This window comes from Chrysemys picta, chromosome 1 (genome assembly GCF_011386835.1).
Source record: "Chrysemys picta bellii isolate R12L10 chromosome 1, ASM1138683v2, whole genome shotgun sequence".
Taxonomy (NCBI): Eukaryota; Metazoa; Chordata; order Testudines; family Emydidae; genus Chrysemys; species Chrysemys picta.
This window is the reverse complement of record NC_088791.1, coordinates 215,759,310-215,765,883: the sequence shown is the minus strand read 5'-3', so window position 1 is coordinate 215,765,883 and position 6,574 is coordinate 215,759,310. Positions and strand designations below refer to the sequence as shown.

General features: G+C 44.5%; 1 protein-coding gene across 1 annotated transcript in view; it reads left to right on the top strand.

The window, feature by feature from the left end:
- Positions 1–3,757: 3,757 nt before the first annotated feature.
- The window catches only part of LOC135979666 (uncharacterized), a 12,343-nt gene continuing 9,526 nt past the window's right edge, over positions 3,758–6,574 (top strand). Inside the window, exon 1 of the mRNA XM_065579942.1 lies at positions 3,758–4,674. The gene's annotated coding sequence lies outside the window, so the exon portion shown is untranslated. The remainder of the gene's footprint in view (positions 4,675–6,574) is intronic.

The window sequence follows — 6,574 nt, the reverse complement described above, 5'->3', positions numbered from 1 at the left end:
ATACAGTCCCACCACTCTACGCTTGTGGTACTGGTCCAGAAGTGGCAGTCTGAATAGGGGAGAGTCTGCCATGAAAGACAGCATCAGCTTGGTCCATGTCTCCATCTCTGAATGGCACTGACCTTTTCTCTTCCTTCTAAGAGCAAACCACCACTGTCTTCTTGGGGTAAAAAGCCACCTCTGAAACCACCATCTCTTAGTGACAGCTGAAGCATACTAAAAGTAACATAGCCACCACCAGCAGCTGTTGGTTCTGTTCTGAGGGCAAGCAGGATTCATACTTTACAACACACCCACGTGTCCTGCCAGAACATGAATTTCTCAGGCCTAGATAATTTCTGCCCACAATCCCCAGTGGACAGAAAAATTGTCCCTCAGCACAGAGTTATGACACTACAAACAATGTAATGTGCACCCAGAAATTTCTGAGTTTCTCATGGCTGGATATGTGGTATGACAATAAGTGTGAAGAACTCAATTGCTGTTCTGCAGCAGGGTCACACTCTAATGAGTTAGACAAAAATGAGATGACTAACTTGTGATTGCCCAACTCAGTCTTCACTGCAGCACAAAGTTCTGTTGAGACACAATGAGGTTTTAATGCAAGTTGGCTGGTTGGTATGGATGTGGCTAACAAATAAAAAACTCACTCTTTGAGATAAAAGCACCAGAAAGCATGACTAATACAGTTGTCCTGGTTCTACTGGCCAGTGCAAGTGCATTAGAACTCCATGTGGTTGTAACAGATTTTTAACAACTGTCCACAAACACTAATTTCTTTAATAGATGGGGCTTGTAATGACATATGTCAATATAGTTAAGAGCATTTGCTTCGCTTAGTTAATAGTGCCTAAAAGCAGTAGCAGGGACAGGCCTCAGACTTGGTGAGTAGAAGAGACATTTTACTGCCTGGTGTAGATAACAATTACAGAATTTTTCTGGGTTTTTTTTTTGCCTGAATGCCTTCTTATGAGCTTCTAATGAGACAAGACAACTACTGCAACTTGGCTTAACAGACCTCAAAACAAGAGTCATGACTTCTCAGTCCTGAGATTGTCATTGCTCCTAAGGACTGGACTTTCATGCTTAACAGAAGCAAGAATATTTCTTTATTTTTGGAAGGAGGGTAATGACACTTATGAGGGCTCCATCCTTGCATTAAGAGCACAATATTGGTTCTTATATGAGAAAGCTCCAAACTTCAAGTCAGCCGATTGGACATAGTAGCTAGCAGGACACCCTTTCAGGCACAGGAAATATAACAGCAGCTCCTGCAGGGGGTCAGTCCAGGTAGCACTGTAAGGAGCAGAATGAGCGTCTAAACTTATGCTCTCTGATCTTGAGAGGCTGGAAAAAAGGGTGTTGTCCTAAGAAGGCATTTAATGTTGGGATTTGTGCAAAACTTTTTTCTTGAACCTACTGAGAATATTATACTACAAGAACTAGACCTTTTGCTCATACTTATACACCTGCTTAAAACCCTCTTGCAGGAACTCAGGGCTGTGTTTCACTTGGTTAAACGATAGACTTTGCTTCAGCCAAGAGACTAAGTTCTATTTGTTGACTTCTTTTCAGGTCTATGAACTTTATCCAAGCATCCATTCTGAAGCCGTCTGATTCCAGGTGGAGGATCAGGTTTTTGCAGTAGCAGACGTCCTCTGAGACAGACACATCAGATGGCTCAATGCTATGTTAGGCCAGAAAGCCACAGCTTCTTTAGTTAGAAAGGCATAAATAGTATCACAGCTGCTTCTCCTTCCTATCTTTTGTATGGTTCTAGGGAAATGGAAAAGGTTGGAAGATATACAGCACAGACACTTTTCAGAGTAACAGCCGTGTTAGTCTGTATCCGCAAAAAGAAGAACAGGAATACTTGTGGCACCTATATGCATCCGAAGAAGTGGGCTGTAGTCCACGAAAGCTTATGCTCTAATAAATTTGTTAGTCTCTAAGGTGCCACAAGTATTCCTGTTCTTCTTTTAGCACAGACACTGTCATGCTTTGAAAGAGGTTGTTCACCACCTCACATTCTGGGTCCAATACATGGAGAGGAGACTGCTTTCTAGATGCAAAAAAAGACCAACCACCATCACAGTGACAATGAATGAAAATATTTCTGGATGCAAATTCTATGCTAAGATGAGGGGGGAGAACTTCTGACATGTAAGCCTTGGTATCCATCTCCCCCTTGATGGGCAGTATGCATACAGAGGGAAACTCTGCTCTGCCCAGGACTAGAGAAGTTGATTTTCACTCTTGGCTCAGGTGATCATGTTCTTATTTTTAGGAAAACAGCTATCAAACACACTGATGGCTAGAACCAAAACACGTTTGATCCAGAGAAGGAAAGATGCTCCAAAGACTTCACTGATTCATTGGTTCCTGCAGGTGGTGTGCTTGGTATCTGGAATCTATTCCCTGGTTTGAATTAAGAAACCAATGAATCTCTCTATTAAACCCAGCTGGCATCAGAACTAGGATCACTCTGCCTAATTCAATAATAGGTGGAGCTCTTTAAACAAAACCCTGCTTCTGCATTCAGTTGACATAGGATGTCAATGGATGTGATAAAGAGGTGGAGGGGATAACCCGAATTACTGGATAGGTCTCATATGACTGCTGGATCATTAAAAGCACACACAGAATTGATTAAAGATCGTTCACTAAATCCAATAGGCATACAGAGCCACAGGAATTACCACATGGCTATGGCTTGGTCTCTTCTGCACTGATCTACCATACTGTACACGTTGAAGGTGAGCAGGGGAACTAGTTGCTGATTTCATTTAAAGGGAGCAAAACTGGTCCCAGAGATTGCTCCAATAGTATTTCAAGTGGTTAACTATCTCCCTCGCCTCAAAGTGGTCAGATTTATTGTCCCTTCCTCCCCCACATGAGCCTCTTCTAAGTCTTTAGGCTTTCAAGGCAGGTACTGGTGGCCTGGGGTTCGAGGATGGACAGCTCATCTCTACCCTTTCTACTGCATGAGATCCAGATGGGCCTGCAATTCCCCTGTATACCTCAGCCTGGGATATCAATAGAGATCCTTTAAAAGGCTTGTTGAGATTGTGGCAGTAGGAAAGAGCTGGGTCCAATGACTCTTTACTGCACACACTGCCATTAGCAGTATCTGTGCTGAGTCCACTATCCTCCACCATCTACACTGAGGGGAGAGTGAGGATGTGACTGAGCTCAACAGTTAAAAGGTGGTATGAACTCCAGGGACTTAATCTTCCATCTAGCAAGCTGTCCTTCTGGCATCAAGATGGGAGCAGGAACTGGTTGGCCCCATTTTTCAAATCCTGCTCAGGAGTGGGGGGCTAAAGCAACCCTGCTTGGACTGGCAGAGAGAGAGAGAGAGAGAGAGACAGACAGGACAGACACTGCACCCTGCCCATAAAGCCAGTCAAGCTCCACAATCAGACACTAAGCAGGTGAAGCAAGAACAGACCCAAAACACTGCAAATGCTTAAGATGGAGAAACAAAGCTGAGGGGATAATCTCCCTAAAATGCAAATGAAGCCCTAGAACAGAGACAGGAATCGCACAGCCAATTTGCTGAGCCAAAACAGTACTCAGAAATTTGAAATGAAGTTGGGAATTTTCCCTCAGAAAAGCTCTGCAGCAGGGAGGTCTGTCTGTGCCATCTGCCACTGTGGGTGCACATAAGAACAGGCAGAACTTCAGGGAGCAGGGCATTCGCCAGCTACCAGTGACTGACAGGTCCAGTTCTGCTCCCAAGCTGAAATACAGATGGTAATTGAAGGGTTAAAATCCATGTGCATGTTATATAACAACCTGGTATATATGGATTGTGCCAGCTCTTTTTCAGACCCGAAGTCCAGAGTTTGGTCTGGAGACCAGAGGCCTAGCTAATAGTGATCAGCTAAGAGAAAGCTGGGGTAAACAAAATAACATTGCCTTTACTAAGATCTGCTTGGTCAGTAGAAATGCCAGATGTTGAAGCAATAACTGAATAATTATGTTTCATCCAATGTTTCAAATTGAACAAAGGATCCCTGTTCCTATTGTGTTTCTCCTGAAGGGAAAACAGTCTTCCCACAGATCCAACCTTGAGTTTATGAAATATTGGCACATGTCACTATAATGATATGGCACCCTTCCACCTCCCTTCCAAGGGACCAATGCCCTGCCTTAAGACATAAAGGAGACAATCTCTATTTTCATATGCTTTCACTGTTTCTTTGCTTTATCCCCTAGACATGTACCTGTCAGACAATCAAAGGAGTTACTCCATTCCTATGGACCCCAAATCAGAATTCAACATATATATTTTATACTAATAACATTTTATCAAAGTATTAATCAAATGTTAATTTGCTAACTTGAGACCATGGGCGGAGACATTGTGTAACCTTTTAACCATTGGCTATTGTGCTATCTTGTCTTGCTGCAAAACCTATCCCGGGGTGTGGAACTGCCTACCCCGTCACTTTCCCCCGCCCATGGAAAATCTATATATTTCATTGTAATCAATTAATTGACAGTGTCTCTGAGCCTAATAAGCCAGGTGACACTCCGCCAGCGCTGTGTGTAATAAACCCCTATGCTTTGACCTCTACACGGTGTGGATTTATGTCCTTCAGTTTGGGGGCTCGTCCGGGATACAAGTTTGTGAACTGGCTGAGGATCTGAGACTGAAATCCAAAAGAGGTGAGTATGTTTACTTTACCACCTCATTAGGCCAGGGATAGAAGTCTCTCATCCCCTTTCAGACACATCTTGTTTCCTTTTTAATTTGTGTGAAGGACCTTAGACACATGTGGTCAAAGCAGTGGGGTTAAATAAGGGTACCACTTGGGAGGGAAGACTTGTGCAAGAGGGTCATGTACTGTTTAAACAACTAAGGGGTGTGTTACGGAGGACTTGAATAACCCGCCAGCAAGCGATTGGCCGTGAGTTAAGCCCAGGATTGGCTGGGTACGCAAGCGGTAGGCAGTGCAAACTGGTGGTCCATTTCCTCATTGCACGTAACATTGCAAGTCCTAGGGGAGTGCCCCCCCCCAAGGCATATGACGTACATGCTTTCGAATAGCACAAAGTCTCCAACCAATAAGTCCGGCATGTGTGTGTAATTGAAGACACGCTTGGTATTAAGGGTGGGGAGACATCCTCATGAAATTCAAGGCTGTGGGGAGTTGGAACTATAGCATAAAAAGGGGGAAAAGTAACTCCTCATAAAGGCTGACAAGCATTTAGGGGGGGAAGACGCAAGTTCCCTTCAAGGTCAGCAGCCGGGGTGACGAAAAACCCATGGCGTCAAAAGGAGAGGCAATAATTAGTCCTCGAGAGTACTTGGAATATAAACATGTTAAAACTCGGCAGGCAGCAGCTAAAAAAGCAAACTACTCTGCAGCCGGACCAGAGGCAGATCTAGTTACTTGGTGGAACCATCAGAGAAGTGACAAAACAGACAAAGCAGTAATAGTTTTATTGGATATTCTTAACATAAAGGAGAAAGAAATTGCATCGTTAAGATCTCAAAACCAGGCTCTGAGAGATAAGAGCCTATGTTCTAAAATATGTAACTGTCTGGAAATTGGAAAAGATCCCGGAGAAAAAGAATCATCATGTCTGGGACACACCTCCAGATTGGGAGGGGGAGAGCAAACTCCTGGCATATGCCAGCCCACCGCTCCGCCGATTAACTATCTGTGGGAAAACTCAGCAGCACAAAGCAGAGGGGAGGAATCAGAACCCCCTCCATACATTTCTTCAAATGACAGGCCAAATTTAAGCACCCACAGAGATAATAAAGGAGCACCACAAGCATTAATTGCCCCAGGGGAGCAAGTACAGCATATGGCTCCAATCAAAACACAGTTAAGGAGGTTCAGAAACGTTAACGCGGAGGGTGAGCCAGTAAGGGGACTTAGAACAGAAACAACTGAAATTTACCGTCCCTTCACCCCCCAGGAAAAACAAGCATTACTGTCTGATTTACCTGAACTCAAGCGTGATAACAAGAATACTGAGTTCTGGGACAAGCTGGATGGCCTCACAGAAATACATGGCCTCCATAGGAAGGATGTTCACATCCTGGTCAAGTGCAAGTGCCCCAGGGATGTGTGGGAGAATCTAGATAATAAATGGAAGACAGGGCGCTGGGCTGAAGATCGTAACCCCAACCCAGCAGGAGGGGATCAGGCTGAAGAACCAGCAGGAATCCCAAACCCAGACGCAGGCACTGTAACAGAATTTAGGAATGCACTATCTGTTGTTCTAGGAGCCCAGACCACTAACTGGGGGGCTCTGCAGTCTGTGGTTCAGCAGAAGGGGGAGTCTGCCATGTCCTATGCTGAAAAGAAATGGAATGCATTCCGAGCTTATTCAGGTCTGGAGAATATAACATCCCGAGACCATGATGTATTCCTTCAAATCCTAAAGGAGGGGCTGTCTGCAGATCACCAAGCAGTCCTGGCATTAGGCATCTCAGTGGGAGAAACATACTCAGCAGTAATGAAATGGGCCACAGAAGTAGAAAACAGAAAAAAGAGGAAGGTAGCAGCAACCGCCCCCTCTGAAGAAGTGGTAGCTGTGCATGCAGTCAAAA